Consider the following 18,019-nt stretch of genomic DNA (forward strand, 5'->3'; position numbering starts at 1 on the left):
TTTTTGAACTGCACAATTGGCACTAATACTTAGCAGTTCCACACCTGTGCCTGGGAAGTGTTTTTGTTGTTTTGTTTTTTTTTTTCTTTTTTTACAGCATGTACTGTTTTAATAGCCCCAAATCACCTTCTCAAGGAAGCACCCAGGAGTGCCTCAGGGCAGAGAAAGCAGTACTCTCCGTGGCTTTGATTAGGATTGCTGGCAAAAAACAGGCAAACGCTTCAGCACCACATCACTCCTCAGATACCACTAAGTGATAGGACTGGAGGAGTCACTAACTTGATAAGGACTATTAGGCCTGATTATATCCTCTCTGCAAACACTATTTTGAGGGGTAAACAGTCTGAAAAAGCCAGTCTGTTCAAAGGAAAATGCTTTTTATAAACCTGCGCACTTCTAAGGAAGTTTAACAGGTCACAAGTTGGCATTTAAAAGAAAGCAAGAGTAGCAGAAAGTGCACTGCAGTACAATGTGGAAAAAGGGGTTTTAGATCCCAGGGCCACTACCTGTAGTCTCCCACACTCTAACGTATATACCAAACCATGAAATATTATTTGGCTGAGGTAAGAATCTCCCTCCACCCCCAGTTCTTCAAAACTTCAGAAGATCTTTGTTTTCTACGAGAAACAACGAACCAAACAACCCTTCCCCCTTCACCACCCAAAAAAACCTCAAACAACCCACAAGTAGAGCTTCATTTACAGAGAAAAAGGTGTTCTATCCAAATTTAGTAAATGCACAATTAACACAGGCAAAAGAAGAAAAGGCCTTAACAACATACCACTGAGTTACTTGGGACATTTGGCTCCAAGAGCACAGCAAAGCAAACCATTCATTTAGCTGAGAAAAGTCTTCCTAGAATACAAGAAATACTCCCTTCCCATTTTTTAAACCTGAGATGTATTTTCTAGGAGCGAAATTTGGATAGGTGCTATTCTCTTATTTTCTAGTCTGTTACAACTTCCTTTAGCAAGTTACTTAGATTTCACATACATCAGTAAAATGGGAATTCTCTGCCTCAGAAAGGTGCTACAAAGATACAATCCATTTGCAACTGAGAGGTGTTCAGACAATGTGGACCACACAGAAACTCGATAAAAAAGTGGTAGATAATCACTGTGACAAGAAACAGAGAGGCTACATCCACCAGAAAAATTCTGAGCAACTGACTCATTCTAGTGAGCTGGTACACAGCTAGTTCAGACACATGCCCAATCTGTTTGTTCACTCAGGCACACTGCACTGTTTCATTATCCACCAGTCAATCTCCAATTTATATCTAGGGCCATACACACAATAACAAATACTACTAGCAATGCAAATCCTCTTTGCATTGCAGTAATCGGAAGGGTGAGAAAATTACCTTATCATCAGTTCCAACAACTGCATCTGTTTCACCACCTCCTTGCTAAACAATAGCGTATCTGGACAAATTCTCGCTTTACTAGGCAGAACTCATCCCAAGGAAAAATGCTCAGGGACAGTGGAACAGGAAAGGAAGCGACAAATCTTGTCCATGCAGCGTTACTTACAAAGCTGCAAGATAGACAGACTCAGGCAGTCTTAACATTTAATCGCATTCCAGTTAAAAAAGAAAAATAAATAAATGTTTGGTCCTACTCTATACTGTTGTACTTCATAAAGAATCAAGGATTACAGCTGAAGATTGTAGTTTCATGATAAAGGACAGTCTACTGGTGTAATCTTGTAGGATGCTAAGAGAAACAGATCCACTGCACAGCTTTTCTTGCGCTCCTTCAGCTTTGAGTGACAGACAAGTCCTAGATGGTGACATTGAAGTCTACAAGAATACAGCTCCATCCACGAGAAGGATTTTGCAAGCCAGTCTCAGGGAACAGCTGGGGTATGCAGCCCTGCCCTTATGGCAAATCCTTCACCACAGTATCCTAGTGCAGTTTGACTTTACTTCAACACGATGAATTTGCAGTGCAGCTCAACCATACATCTAAATTCTCAGCTTACTGGAACTATTATCAAAGTAACCTAACTTTTTGTTTTAATTCACCATCCCTGATTCAGAAGAGCAAAGTCTTACAAGCTTACTTTTCCCAATAATTTAATTATGCATAACAAATGGGTAGAATATGGATATGAAATGAATGCAAAGCAGTCTGGTCATTCAGTGATTAGAAGATGCAAACTGACTTTTTTGGGTAAAAGATGTAGTCCTTAAAAAGGTCTCATATAATTCCCAAATGGCAGTTAAGAGTCAAAGCTTCTGAAGAAAGTTAGCAGCTTACCTTTATCTTCCTGGGGATCTATGGAACCTTAGCAATCCGCCTCTTAGAGGTTCTTTTAAAGGTTCCTTTAATGACTATAACCAGAAGAAGTAAGAATTCTGCTGATATTTCAGTAACAGATAGAGGTCTTGGACTTGATTAATTAAAGAGAAATATTTTCTTTTCTTAAATCATTTTTATGTGAAAACATACTAAGATATTATTGTAATCTAATGTTTGAAAGCATTGCCTTTTTATTACCAAAAAAAAAAAAAAAAAAAAAAAATACAACAACACAACATAAAAGCAAGGTTTAGGGTGTTTTTATTTGTTCTTTCAAACACTGTATCTAGGCTCTGCATCTCTGCCTGCAGACAGACATATTGGAGCTCATCTCACATTCAGGAGTGCTTTGACATTATATGATTTCCAGAGCTGACTGTGTGTTGTGGATTCTTCTATGTTGCATCCAAAAAAGCTACATGGTGATTCTGGTTCTGATTTCCACCATGTCAGGCCTTTCACTGCTGCTTCTCTGTGCTGTAAACACACCTTATGCCTCCTACTTTAACTTGAAGGAGGGGTAAAACCAAAAAGGCAAGCTCAGACTCCTCATCTACCGCAAGTTGAACACAAGTCTTAAAACAGGTTAGTGGAGACCATCTGAGGATGCACTTGGCTTCTCTGAAACAGGAAACTCCCATTATTTAAAACTCAAATACACAGCAAAGGATTGGAATGTTTTACCTTTAAGAGGAGTGCTTTGTCTTTGCTTGTGCAGTGATGAAGCTTGAACCCTCCGCCTTTTCCATCCCCCCTTCTTTAAAAGAAGCCAGAACAAAATATAAAGTAAAGGCAGAGTGACATTCTCATATAATCAGAACTGCAATGTTCACCTCAATCTTGGAATGCCACCTTTTATGACAGAGGGAGCCTCTGAAAGCTCCCCTTGGCAGTCAAGGAGCTCAGAGCACATCAAGATTCAAGTGGGTGAGATGCACTGGAATAACCAGATTCAGGGTCTTCAGTGCTGCAGAGGACAACCACAGAGAACAAACACCCTCGCGAAGCACACACCCAGCTTAGCCAAGATCCTCTCATGACTTTCTTCTTATCTTCTCACTCTCCAAGGAGAATTAAGAAAGGATAGAGAGGACCACTTTCCTCTCTGTAAAGTGGGGGAAAGAAGAAATTCAAGAGACCTATTACTGAAACCATGTGTTAGCCCTGCCCTTGCTGAGCTTGCTGCAGTCAAACCAGCAAGAGAGCATTTCATCCTGTTCCAAGCAGCTCCTCTCTTGCCCTAAGCATTATTTTTCCTACTCTGCCCAACAACAATGGCCCAGGCATAAATATATTAGCAATGTTCAGCTGTATTTTCCTCAGCTGCTTAAGGTGCTTTTCTAATAATGTTACTCAGAGGAAGCAGGGGTTTAGGAGTTATATAGCTTTGTACAGCCTTGACCCTGCCAAATTAAACCAGCAGTGCTTCAGGGTCAGTCATTCTCCTCCTGTTACTGACATGCTGATTGTTTCTCCAAGGTCTTCAGAGATTCTTTGTTCTAATCCATGAAGAGCATATCCAGGGGAGACACAAACTTGCAGAACCAGTGAGGACAGACAGCAAGGTCACTGAAGAAGACACAAGGACACCGGGATGGGAACTTAGTTTTTCATGGGAACCGCATTTTTTGAGATATAAAATATCGTTTTCATTTCACATAGGGATGAAAGTTTGGAATCCACCTTGGAATCCTTCATACAAAAACCCATGTGCTCTAGAACAACAGTTCTGTGGTTAGGACGTGCATTTCTGGCGTGGAAGGCAGGTAGGAAACCTGCTTTCAGCACCTTGTTTTGGATTTGTGACAGCATAGGTGAAAACCCCAAACTGCTTGGCTCCTAAGCAGCATCTCCGTTTTGACTAAGAAATTCTATCCTAGGTGCAAGAAATTCACCCAAGGAGAACTGAGTGGAGACCAATCCTTTCCCACAATGTTTTCAGTAAATCAGCATTTTCTGTAGGCAAATTGTTTCCTTGAAAAACTCTTAGCCTCAACTAGTAACTAGCGTGGTTTCTGCTGAAGACGTAAGCCTGGAAGCAGCTCACGCAGCCGAGGTTCTGCTTAGGAATAGCTCATCTCCTCTACCTAGGGCCAAAGCAACGCTGCATAGGAGAAACAAATAAGATTTCATGAAGTTTGCCCTGATACCTCAGGATTCTCTCTTCTCCTAATCCAGTAGCTTATATTGCTAAACAGAGGAAAAGAGGTATAGTGGGAAAACCTCACATGCTCCAATTATGTTTAACTTACTCATTCCTTAGTATGGGACAGTAAAAATGCTGCTGACGTCCAAAAGAGTATGTGTCTGTGTATGTGTGTGTGTGTGGCAAAAGCTTTGGTGACTGGACTGTACATTATGTGGTCAACTTTACACACTGGGGCAGACAACATGTTTTTCTTCTGTAGCTCTAAGGAGAGGTTAACCTGTCTCCACAAGGAATTCAAAGAAGACATACAGTAATATCACAGATGTATCTCATAGTTTGTCTTGCTGATTTAAGACACTTCCTACAAATTGGCTTGAAAGCATCTCCAAAAGTACAGCCTTCTTAAACTACGTTCTCCAGAAAGAATGTTTTGTTGTTGTTTTTTTTTTTTTTGCTTCTAAACCCAGCATTTTATGTGCAGTACAGGATTACCCTATATAGGCTACTGACACTCAATAGAAACCTAGATAAATAGCTCTATTCCCACATTAAGTTTTGTTGGCTTCTCTTCCTTTATTGCTAAGAATATTTCAACTGGAACAACATATTTGTGCCTTTGAGGTTCTCTGTTCCTGCTGCCAATTCCCCACCTGGAGCTATAATCCTACGCTTGTCACAAACCCAGCCACTGCTACAGAAGTTATTACAGCTACAATCTGCAGATTATAGCAACTTCTAATAGGGGATAAGCAGCAGGAAAAGGTGAGTTTAAACAGCAAAGAACCTGCTGGTTCAAAGAGCCCTATTATTAATATTTATTATTTTTAAGCATTCATTGAGCACTGTAGAAGATAAAAGAATGAATTGAAAGCAGAACCAAGGAACCAAGTTTATATAAGACAAGACAACGGGAGAGCATAATGAATGTGTGCAGTGTATGGAGAGGAGGGGAGCCAAAGAAGTAGTAGTAACAGCAAGAGAAAAAGAACCACACCTTTTATCAACAAGATGGTCCTAACAACAAGAAGTATGAAGAAAATGAAAGAATTCTTCAGCGTGTAGTCAGAACTGTTCCCCTTAGGGGATCTTCTGAGCATTATTACAAGGTATTGGCATATCCTTAAAGAATGAAGCTTTGATCATAAAAAGCAAGCATGTGGAGGGGGGACTGGAAAAACAACAAAAGGAAATGCAACTGCTATGAGGGCAAAATCTGGCCCTGGACAGACACTTCACAAAGCTCCAAGCAAGTCCATTTAGACCTTGTGTAGAAGGTTAGAATGAGGTATAATTCTCCCTTGGGTTCTCCACTATAGTCAAATTTCTCCTCTTTCCCACAAACCCTTTGCCCCTCTTGTCCCAGAAGGACTCGTGGTTGGTACTTCTCTTCCCTAACAAAGATGCAGGCTCATGGCTTACACCATTTTAAACCTTCACACTTTCAAACAAAAACCCACAGTGCTTCATAGTTCCAGTGCACTTTACCAAGATTAACTAACAAGAATGTTCATCATACCCACATGCTGAGGGTACTGTCTTCATTTTCACAGCTGGTGAAACAGATGCTCAGAAAAGCAGTGCAACTTTCCCAGAGCCAGAGAGTGTCCACAGCAGGCTGATGTTATGCTGGCAATTCACCCACTTCAGTTCTGAGCAGTAAAATCAGTGATATGAATTGTGAGTAAGAGTCCTGATGCCCCCTGCACCCCAAGGCTAGTGCAGAGCTTCAAAACATTTCCCAGAGAGCACAACATTACAGAAATACTGTAATAAATCCACTACAAACTGAAACTTAACTATCTGCAGCAACATTAACAAAGAAAATGAATGTTTTTAAACTAACTCCGACTCTTCTCCTGTCAACCCTTCCCCACTGCAGTATAAAAATATGAACACACAAAATGCAGAGCATGAAACCTTCTGCTCCTTTCATAACAGTGGAGAAACAAAAAAACAGAAAAGACACAAAACAAAGGAAAAATAATAAAAAAACCCCAAACAGTTAATCCAGACAGTCTCCGAGAAGCCCTATTCATTCTTAAACTTATCAGACTGCTGTTCCTGACTGATGTTTCCCTTAATACTTAAAAGAAGTTTTTAATTAACTAAGTATCACTGTAAGCTGAAATCCTTAGCAGTTTTGAACGTTTTTTTTTCAATACTATGAACCCGGAGTCATTCATCACATCAGCAGGGTATTACATTGTCAATTCTCAGGCTGCCAAAGCAGAGATCTATTGGTGCTGCCAGCGTTGTGCCTCAAGCTTTTCCAGAACTAGTTCTCAGTTTTTCCTGTATCTTATTCTGATAAACAGCCTGGTGTAACTCTAGAAGATTCCTGTTACATGCCATATTCCCATCAGAAGGAAAGGTTTTGTTGATTGACACAAAATAAGCGCCTCATCCTAAGAAGCTCTGAGAATTCCCTCTGACCTTAACAGGAACAAAAGGCAGTCAGCAGTTCAAAAATACATTAGATCTAAAGTCCACCCCTTTTAGTAACATTCTGAGATATTAATTCCTTTATTCTCCATTATTTCTCATACATGTCCATGGTATACCAACCACGTTATTATCACCATTAAGCTCCAACAATTTTTATCAGCAAGAATGACATTAAAACATATTTGATTTTTAAATTACTACAGAAATGAGCACATCAACAGTGACAGTGACTCTCTAATTCAGGGGACTTCCAAAGTCCCCTGAATTTCCAGTCAGTGGAAATCTCACTGCTACTCATTTACACTGGCAACACATTTTGAGGAGTTCTCATCTGACAGGTACCCACAGGTCCCAGAGACTTCCATGAGAAACAGGTTCTCAGCAGGTCTGAGAAACTAGCCCAGTTTAGGCATAAGCTCTCTCTGTACAAGAAGACCTGACTTTTTTCACTACCCAAGAAAATGAGATGAGCTATCAAGTGAGCCAAGAACAAACCCCATCATTGCTTTCCCAGCATAGAGTGTTCCAGTTCAGTGCCCTGTGAGGTCCATGTCTCAAAAACAGGCAAACTGCCAGTCAGTTCATTTAAGCCATTTTTCCTGAAGAAGTGTAAACACCATCCTTTAGTGCAATCTTTATTACTCTAAAACTCTCTCCTCATAGACTGTCATAAACTGAGCTTTCTGTAAGGAGTAAATATAGTAACTGTTTCCATAATAATGTTAAAAATACCCCAACAGATTAAATCCAACAGATGAAACAGGGCCATAAATACGTATGTCTAGCAACATGACCAAAATCACCCTTCTTCAAACTGGGCATTGGGCCATGAAAAGAAAGCTGCTAGTGTTACAATTTCAGTGCTGAGCCTTATGAGAAGCACAGAGCTGCAGAAACATTCAGTACTGTAATCACACACAATATACATGACCTGAGCTTCAGCCAGGGCCTCTTAAGCTCCTGAGCCCCTGTCAGGCTATGCCACTGACCCACAGTCAACAAGTTACCATACAGTCCCATACCCCATCTCACTCATCTGTCATGTGGGCTTTCCAGACATCTGGGATGGCATAAGATGCATTTAAAGCTATTTATGACTCAAGTGAGAAGTCTGAAAGAATATAAGTGATATTATTATCTCTGCTATCCTACATGACTTTTCACATTAGCAGTTTGGTTTAGTTCCACTTCCCTGGGACCAACAGCCACAGTAAGATTTTTTCCTGACAGTGACATCACAGACAGTAGGAGTAAAAAGGACACTGGTTATACTGCTTCCAGAAGACTAATTAAACTCCAGATCTCACTAGGCACCACGGATGCTCCAAAGTCCCTCTCTAACATGGCCAAGCACCAACTAAATGAGCGAGACAGAAGCACAGGAATAGAGACGAACTAAACACAGTAGGCCCTTTAAGAACCAAGTAATATCAAGCACATGGATGAGATTCAGTTTCAGCACTGTTTATTTCATCAAAAACTTTCTCTGTTTCTGCTTGAAGTGATAGACTGGTCTAAAAAATATTAACTTTGAGTTTAAGAATTGACTCGTCTACAGTGACCTTTCAATTTATTTCTCAAGAAGTAGGAAGCTTACATTTTAGACCAGGTTTATTTAGTAAATACATAACAAAGGGAAGATCATGATGGCAAAAAAAAAAAAATAAATAAGGAAAACCAATGCCCAAAACACAAGAACATCCAGAGACTTATTAATCATCAGAGTCCTTGTTGGAGGGACTTCACAGTCAGGAGCAATTTTGTGCACAAACTAGCTTCTTACTAAAAACCTGTGACAGTGAAAAAACCACTCCCAGCATCTCTGAGAATGATGACAAAATACTGGTTTTGGTTTTCTTTTAACTGAATTTAGTGAGGATAAATTGACACCACATGACTACTCTCAATTGTCATGCAATATTCGCTGCATATTACTCCACCAGAAATGAAGAATTTACATGAGGCATCTAGTTATCCAAAGCTTCCTGTACCAAGACACCTGCAGAGGCAATTCAGATCCAAAAAAACCCCACACATATACAACTCATCAGGATGGTGAGCCTCTCTGCCTCTAGCTCTGAGGAAGACCAGTGAAGGACAGCCCATTGCTAGAGAACAGAAGACGGTAGAGGTGCAGAAGCAAATCCCTTTGTAAGAGTAAAACATCTTTATTATAGTTTCTTTCTTTAAATCTCATCTGTGCAAAAATAAATAAAAACATGCTGACAAACTGGTTTAGCAGATGGTGTGGTTAACAGAAAAAGATCAATGCACTGCCTTCCTATAGCCATTTCTTTCAGTCTCAGACAATTTATACTAAATTAGCCCAAGGCAGATCTTTACCAATGCAGAACTTATAAACAGCAAAGCAGCTGCTAAATGCTCCAAGACAAGAGGTTGGGTAGGGGGGAGACTCATCAACTGTTTGGTGGGCACTGAATTCACCCGAGTCTTCTGCAGCTGTGGGAGAGTATAACTCATTCACCAGTTTGGAAACTCAAGACTGAAAGAACAGTGAAAAGACAATAAGAAATGTTGGGGTAGGGGAAGAAATAGACACAAGAGGAATGCTGAACTCTACAGTCATGAGTAAAGATAGGACCAAATGCAACTCTGCTGTCATATCAGTTACAAATGAGACAGCAGTGACCATCAGAAAGCTAAGCTCTAGCCATCTGGAATATATCTTCACATGAAATACAATTAAAGTCCAATAATCTTCCCAGTGCTGAGAAGTGGACAGTATAAAGGGAAGGAACAACACAAAACGTTTAAGTTTTTAGAAGGAATAAGCAGCAAGAGAAAGAATAGAGTTGTCTGTACTGATTTTCTGTACAACCATTTTCTTCCTTCTTTTGCTACTTCCAATAAGATTAATAATTGGTTCCAGGGGAAAAAAAAATATTTAAAAGAAGAGAACTCATAAGAAACAGCTTAAAAAGGAATGAGCACTTTCAGTTCCCAGACAGCTAACTTCTATGCATCTTGGGGGAGAAATACGCAGGTTTTGCCCTCTCATGCAAACACAACACTTTGCTTTGAGTCGCTGTTTTAAAGTGAAAACTAAAGACCACCACTTCCCAAAACAAGCTATTTTCCAACTCCCACTGTAGTACTTGTGGGATTTTTTTCCCCTCAAAACCCAAGAAAAATGGATACAAAATCTTTCCCTCACATTTTATTGAAAAATCAGTTTAAATTAAACAAACAGATCATACTGAAATTAGTAAAAAATTCTTGAAAAAGCAAGACTAGGGATTATCTTGCAGCAGACAAGAACCGCTTCAGCAGCCTCACAGAATTAACAAGGAGTATAGATATCCATCTGGCTTAATTATAACTCCCAAACAGACCTCAGACCTACTACCACCTCATGTAATGACTTATCTTCAAGATAGCAAAAACTATGCAATACCTCACAAAACTCTCTAAATACAACTTGGACCACCATCTGCTTATTTAGATGCCTTAGGCCTCAATTTTGTAGCATCTGAACTTTTCAAGTCCTTCCTCCTCTAAGACCTACAGCCCCATAAATCCAGCAGCTTCTGTCCCCAGAGCAGTTGTGCCTGTTTTCCTGCAGCCTGGTGAGAACAGACAGGACTCAAGATAATTAAATAAAAACACAGGAACTTCATTATTTATTTTAAAGGAAAATGTGTTTTCTAGGAAAAAAGTCCTTTAGTTGGGCAAATCTGTAAGCTGTTTATCAGCTTAAACTCATTATCTGTCCATATGGTCTTAGCACTGTGGTTTAAAAAAAAAAATGGGCATGCACTAGCTGATGAAATGTCATCTGCCCTTATGCCAGAAACTAGTATTTTTTCATTGACGTCAAATTAGGAACCTTGCCACAAGTGAAGGGCTACCATAAGGATAGTCATAATATTTTAATTATGACGAGATCTTTCAGAAGGCAGCAAGGAAGGCAGGGGCAAAGCAAGAAAACCCATTCACAAAAATATAGTCACTTGATTCACATTTTGCCTCTACTCTGATTCTGATTTTTGGGGGAGATGGCATGGGAAGAGAGCAACCCAACTTAAAAAGAAAAAAAAAAAGGCAAGGCAATGAGAGGCTAAAGCCAATAAACACACATCAAAGTATGAGATGGCTCTGCTTCAACTGCCTACAGTATTCAACCTGGGATAGATTAAGCCAAGACAAAAGGTGCTAGGAGGGAAAATACTACCCCTACAGCAGTGCAGATCCTCTCCCTCACTTGCTCAGCACTGATAACTGAGATCCCAGCCAGTTCTGCCACACTGAAAGTGGGAAGGGCAAATGATAGACCCAGTTTTGCAGAAACCCAAATTTGTCTCCCATGGTCTTCCGTTGGGGATTAGCTCCATGCAGCGAGCTGGTCTGAAGGCCTTCCCGCTCCCCCATTGAGTCACTGCAGTGAAGCAGTAGCTGAGTTTATTGATTCTGTGAGTCATGATTAGCCATGGGACATGCGAGCAAAGGTTTAGCACAGGACATTAAACCTGACTGAGCTGTCAACTTGGTTATTCCAAGGAGAGAGAAACAAATTGAAGTCACAGTAACAGATGTTTCTCATGTTTTATGAACTGCAATATTATTACTGGTTGCAGATACAGTTTCTGCCTTTTAAAACAGACCTGCAATGGTGTGTGTGTGAAATTATTTGAACTAAACACCACATAGACAACTTGGCAAAGAGCTTAAGGATAGCTCAGCATTTTCATACTGACACAATCATTCCTGTTTCCCTTTTGCCCAGCCCCACCCTGAGAAGTATAATACATGTTAAAGGAGCCAAAAATGAGATCACGCCAGGACAGAGTTGTTCGTTGCCATCATCTGAGTCAAGGATGCAAACACTCTGATCCCCCCACTCCCCTTTTGTGAAAAACACACTCAGCCTCTTCTCGGTTTCCACTGTGGGGAAATTAAGTTGTTGGGATCCATTCTAAGTTTTAAGGGAGCCTGGAAACAGAAGACTGGTGTTCTTCCCAGGATGTCTTATCCTTACCCCTCAGGGGTAATAAAGGGATTTCCCCGTAATTTACAAAGGAAATCTGAAATACCCTGTGAGCGCAAGCCACCCCAAAGTTCATTCTGCTCCTCTGTTCCGCGGAGGAGCGCGGCCGGCGCTCCGAGGGCTCTGCCGAAGGGTCGCGCTGGCACCGCACAGCGAGAAAGCCCTCTCGTGGAAACTGCCAGCATCACCCACCCGAGAGAGCCCCTTGGAGCCGGCACCATAACTGGCCCTGGCCCCGGCCCGAGAAGCTGCGGCTGCCCGGGGTGCCGTGGGTCTCCCTGGCCTCCCACGGCGCCCCCATTACTCTCTGGGCAGTGGACTGACGGTCCACCTCCATCTGTCCCTTTCCCAAGGAGTAAACTACCCGTTCACCTGCATATCTCACGGGCTTAAACACACAACGCGGGTAGCTGAGCAATTTGTAGCACGGGTCTGCCTTGCAGGAAGGGTAGAAATTTTATCTGATTTTGACGGTAGTTTGCAACATCTCAGAGAAGTTAAAGCTCTTCCTTTCTCCTTCTCACCCCGCTACGCTTAAATTCGTGGCAACTGTATCACATGGTATTTTAGCTTACGCCAACAAAAACTGTACCGCGGCCACAACAAATATAGAAATATTAACTGCCTTCCAGGAAGGGTCAAACATTCGAATCATTTTAACATACTATATAAATACTTCAGTGAAAGCAGATTATAAAGAAGCACATCTGTACATTATGCTAAAGATTCCTCCCAAATTATGAAAAAGATAAAGAAGGTACCTATTTCTCCAAATGACATGCCTATCATTTGCTCTCAGTTTGTACTTTTGTGACAGAACAACCACTGCTCCTTACAAAAGCACTAAGTACCAAAATAAGCCTTTTACTGGCAGAATCCATCGAACACTTGGATATATCTTGCTGAACTAATACAACTCTTTAACAATTCCATATACTTTTTACCCACTATCAAAAATCCAGGGTAAGCCCGTGTTCACAATTTGCATATACCCAGCCAGGCACAGAACTGTCTCCAGCACACTTCTGCCTAAGCACCTTTGGTAGCCATTGGCTATTCGGTGAATTGTGTGCCTAGAGTCTATTATTTGTGTTCAAATTTTCTCTTATTATAGAAATACAAGCAGTAGTCAGGCCAAGCTTACTAACTGCTGAAAGAAGTACTAGAGAAAAAAAAACAAAAACCCAGAAATTATGATTATCAAACAGACGTCTCAGGAAAACAAACACTCAAGCACAACGCATTTGAAAATGCTGTTTACTCACTCAATCTAACATTTAAATACAAAAGTTATGATAAAACTTTAAGTGCTCAGTTGTTTAGCTTACAAAACCCCCATGTAGTACCTCGCTAATATATTGCTGCAACTATAAATTTCTGTTAGACAGCGGGCACTGGCCCAGGCTGGTGGGATTGCAGATCAGCGAAGTGTGAAAGAGAAAATTCCTAGCGGGCCAGGCTGAAGTCAGAAAGATAGTTAACTCTCCCACCTTCCTCATCCGAACTTCCATGGTGGCAGCATACCCCAACAGGAGACAGAAGCAGGGCAGGACTCTCCGGGCAAAACCTCCGAGCGCCAGCGGCTCCTCCGCTTGCCTTTACGGGAAGAGGGATCCCAGAGGGATGGGGGTGGGGGGTGGGGGGGCAACAGAATACAGAAATATCGAGGGCAGGCTCTGAGGCTCTCGGAGACGCTCCCGGGGCCCGACCCACAGAGTTGTTACCAGCGGGGCGAGTTCAACTGGCTCGGGCAGCCGGGGCGCCCACCCCGACCTCCCGTACTGTCGGGCTGGCTGGCATCTCAGCCCCGGAAACTTGCACGCCCAGCATCCCGGGGGTATCACGGCGCGCCAGCACATCCCCCCCTCCCCCGGGAAAACAACTCGGCGGCGGAAGGGAGGCGAGAGCCGCCCCTCGTGGGTGCCCTCCGCCGGCACCCCCGGGCGTCCCGGGGCAGCGGGAGGGCGATGGGTGCCAAGCAGGAGCCGGCACCGCTGCCCGCGGAAAGGCTGCGCGCCCTACGGGCACCAGAGGCAAAACCCCCCTGTTACCTGCCAACGCCCGCAGCAGCTCCCGCGGCTGCGGCTCCGGGAGACGGACCGAGCGGGCAGATGGACAGACGGACGGAGCGGCAGGCGGCTCCCGGCGGCGCTGGGCTCCCACTACCGTGCGCGCCCCGTGCCGGGCAGCCGCGGAGCGCCGGAGCCGCCAGCGCAGCCGGCTCCACCTCCCGGCCGTGCCCCCTCCTCCGCCCCCGCCCGGCCCGGCTCGGCCCTGCCCCGGCCCTCCGGCCCCGCAGGCTGGGCGCGCCTCTGCCCCCTCCGCCGCGCCCGCCCCGCCGCCGGCCCCTCTCGCCTGCCTCCTCCTTCACCAGAAAACTTTCCGGGTGCCCTCGGCCGGAGCAGCCAAGGGCAGCCTGGAGCAACTCGTCCCTCCCGTAGCCGTGCCTCGCCGGCGTCTCCGCCGTTCGGGGCCGCGGGAGCGGCAGCCCGGGAAGGGCGGCCCAGAGGCAGTTTGCCTGGGATCTTTTGCTGCACATGAGCCTTGAGCCCACCGAGCTCTCAGAAGGCACCGAAGGCGAGCTGGCTAATCCCCGTCTGCAGGGTGACCCTGGTAACACTCAGTGGGCTTCTGATGCACCGGGAGGATCCCTGGGACGCAAAAGAATGAGACCAGGGAGGTGGGAGGGAGGTCACTCGTTGACTGGTACCTCAGTGAAACCTGCCGAAATGCCTTCGAAGATCTGCCAGAGAAACTTCAAAGGATGACACTGTGAGACTGGAAAGACTTTTAAAAATGCATATCAAACTGAACGAAGAGCCCATGTTTGCGACACGGGAAAAGCCAACACTCCTAAGCCTGGTTTCCTAAGTAAACATGGCTTGTGCAGTTGAGTTCTCTGTGTGTGCCAACAACTTCTGAGCCCGTTAAACAATTTTAATACTGCTTGACAGCTATGAATTTCAGAAAAATAGGTAACTGTGTAGAAGAGGTCTTCTCTTTTACTGTTTCTGCACATAGGGCAACTGTATCTCAAGTCCAACAGCATCCAATTAAGTAAAATCTACAGTGAGGTTCAATTCAACTATCCCTAGGGAAACTATACATCACTGGTCCTGATACTCAAAAAAGTCCTTGCTGGGCTGGAGGGAAAGAAATTGAGAGGTGTGCAGAAATAGCATGTTACTCTCAGTAACAATCAAGAGCTCAGGAGCAAGGGCATTAGTAAATTGGATGTTGCACTCTCATATAACAAAAGAGAGAACAATCCTGTAAGGGCCAGATCCTGCAAGTATGTAGGATCTGTGCTGATCCTACTCATAAGAAGTCCTGTTTATTTCATGATGCTTTGCAAGATGTGGGATGCAGGTCTGGACTCTTAAAGCTTAGTAGAAGAACAAGACACTACAGGAATGTCTAACAGTGCAGTGTAAAGGAAAAATAGATGTGCCAGCATCTCATTAGAAATATCTCTGCTAATGTCTCATATATTTGGTAATGAACAGTTACAGGGCTCCCCAGGTGTAGATGTTTGTTGGCTTTGGCTTTCTTTTTTTTCCTAATGTAATATAAAAATAGAGTGATACACATAGAATTTAACAGTTATGGTTCCAAATCTATTTCTGCAAAATAGCAAAACTACGTTTCAAAACCAGACCATATTTGTAACGTGTGTTTTGTTATAGTCTATTGTTTAAGACAGACAATCATTTCAGGGTCTGATATTTTCTTGTAATATTTGGGCCCATGTTTTTCCATTTCTGTTTTGCTATTCATTTATTTGTGTGAAACAGCATGATCCTAGCTCTCCTTGGTCTTTGTGGCAGAGTAGGGGATTTCCATTTCTTTATTAGACACAGTTTGACACAAGGTAATAGCCTTGTTCCTCATTTGATTCCTTTGCAAAGGACTCAGAGAGCTATTTTCCAGGAGGCTGGCTTGTCATACCCCTTAAGCAGCAGATCATGGCTCTTTCAGGCAGAGATTACATTTGTGCTCTACAGAACTGTCCCACCGGGCTCCATTGGTCCTCCCCCTGCACCTTCCATAAAAATCTCACATGTGCCCCCTGCACTGTCAAGGACTCTTGCAGGACCCCACATGCCAGGGAATTTTGCTGTGTATCAGTGAATAAACCATGAAAATGTGTATGTATCTGTCTAGCTGCCCAACTCCCACCCTTGTTTTTGGGCCTTAGATCTCATGCAGAGGTTTTCTTGTAAACTGACTGGGCTTAGTCCTGCCCAAAACTCCGCTGTTTTAAACAGCTCCAGATTCTATAGACAAGATCCCTTCCTCATCAGGGACAGTCTTGGCATTTCTTCAACAACTGCCCCCCGCCCCCTCCAGTGACATCATTATTCTGATATTTTGGAAAGAAAAGTGCAGGGTGATGTATCCAAAGACTTGTGTGTGTTTTCTGTTTTCCATCCTGATTCTATGAAACTGTTTTGTAAATGAACAAAAGTCAACTATATGTGACCCCAGCTTTCAAATCTTCCACATCCTCTCATAGACACAATAGTGCTCTTACATGCTCAACTGTGCAATTTAAGGGGCCAGTATTGCAAATTAGCTTCCCGAGTTTATAGTGCTTTCACTATCATGAAGGAATTGCTTTGTGAATCCCCACCAGCACTGAATTGAGTTTTACATTTAAAGCTGGGGTTTATATTCTTTGTTGTGTGTAAAGGATATAGTGTATTCTCTGTGAACTTAAAGCATAACAACAATCTCAGATAAAGCCAATTTTATGATAGATAAATATGCAAGAAGGCTGGTTTACTTTTTTTCTGATAAATACATTACTGAATTGAAATCAGAACACAGAAGAAGTTCCATGGTTTAGCCCAAAACACTAAAGCCACTTTCTCCTGTTTCAGAAGTGCCTAGAGCTGCAGCCGTCCCACTGTCTGGAGGGTCTGTCTCTTGAATATTACATCATATGTATCACAATACAAAAAGCCTTTCCGTCCCACTTCTGATAGGCTTGAGTTTTCAGAAGCAGAAACTGCAATGTTGAGTAGCCATGAACAATTCAGGGCAGGTTCCTTACAGGTATAACTGTATGGAGCTTGAGAGAATTGAATTTCACTCCATAGAGCTAACCCATTACTTATGAACCTATTCTTGTCTGTGCTTCACATATTAATTCTCAGCTTCACAGTTTCCCTGTTGCTTCCTTCCCTGGAGTCCCCACCTTTCCTCCTACTTCCTTTGCCTTCAGACTGCTCCCTTTCTTTTCCTGTTATTTTCTCTCAGTATTTCTACTAACACCTTTTCCAATTTGCTGTGAAGGCAGATAAAGCAGAAATCCACCCCGATACAGCTTGGCTGTGATTCCTAGAGCTGGACTGACATGCAGACCAGCTCATTGCCTAGGCAGATGGGCAGAGGAAACTCTCTGGCATCTGCACGCTGGAACCCGAGTACCAGTCTATTTCCAGATAAACATAGCACATTCCAGGAGCAATCTGTGCTCAGTAGAAATCACAGTGTTATTAACTCTACCATGAGACTGAATGGCACTTCTCAGAGTGTAAAACAAACAAGGTCTCAGCCACAAAGAGCTTAAGATGACAAACTGACTGTCTGAACCTGATCACCTGCTCCCAGATAAAGATAGCAAAGTAAAAGATCTTGTTTTTTTGAAATGTCAAGCACTTACAGTGCTGACTGAAGTTACACTGATCATTATGCTCTCTCACCTGCTATCAAACTGCTTTCCCAGGGCCCCTCCATCAGGCCTGGGAAAACAGCATGAGGGGGCAGTTGATGTACTGGTATTGAGAGGTTTGTTCAAGCTTCGTTATTAAAATCATAATTAAAACCTTGCCAGTGTATTTTTCAACCTAGTTTTGCTTTCCCAGGCTCAGCTGGGAAAACTGAAGCTAAATTGTTTATGAGTTGGTTTCTTTGTCAATATTAGCATTTCCCAATCATTTCCATCCAAGCAACAGCTAACTTTTTGGAGAAAAAAATATCATAGCCCTCCTTCATGCAGCTTTGCCATGTTTTTTGTTTTTTATTTTTGTTTTCTAAATCAAGAACTAAGCAGCATTTTGAATATTCATTTACAGATTTATTTTTTCCAGCTTTGTTTTCACATTCACTAGA

At 42.8% G+C, this 18,019-nt stretch overlaps 1 protein-coding gene across 4 annotated transcripts in view; it reads right to left on the reverse strand.

Annotated features, from left to right (window-relative positions):
- The window catches only part of TSPAN18 (tetraspanin 18), a 119,542-nt gene extending 105,469 nt beyond the window's left edge, over nucleotides 1–14,073 (reverse strand). For 2 of the 4 annotated variants that reach the window (XM_027642012.1, XM_027642006.1), the window contains exon 1: nucleotides 13,954–14,073. The gene's annotated coding sequence lies outside the window, so the exon portion shown is untranslated. Of the gene's footprint in view, nucleotides 1–13,392; nucleotides 13,412–13,953 lie in introns of those variants that run through there. The other 2 variants (XM_027642011.1, XM_027642007.1) reach the window with 2 other exon arrangements.
- Nucleotides 14,074–18,019: the final 3,946 nt, after the last annotated feature.

Source organism: Corapipo altera, unplaced genomic scaffold (assembly GCF_003945725.1).
Source record: "Corapipo altera isolate COAL_440 unplaced genomic scaffold, ASM394572v1 23b, whole genome shotgun sequence".
NCBI classification, from domain to species: Eukaryota; Metazoa; Chordata; class Aves; order Passeriformes; family Pipridae; genus Corapipo; species Corapipo altera.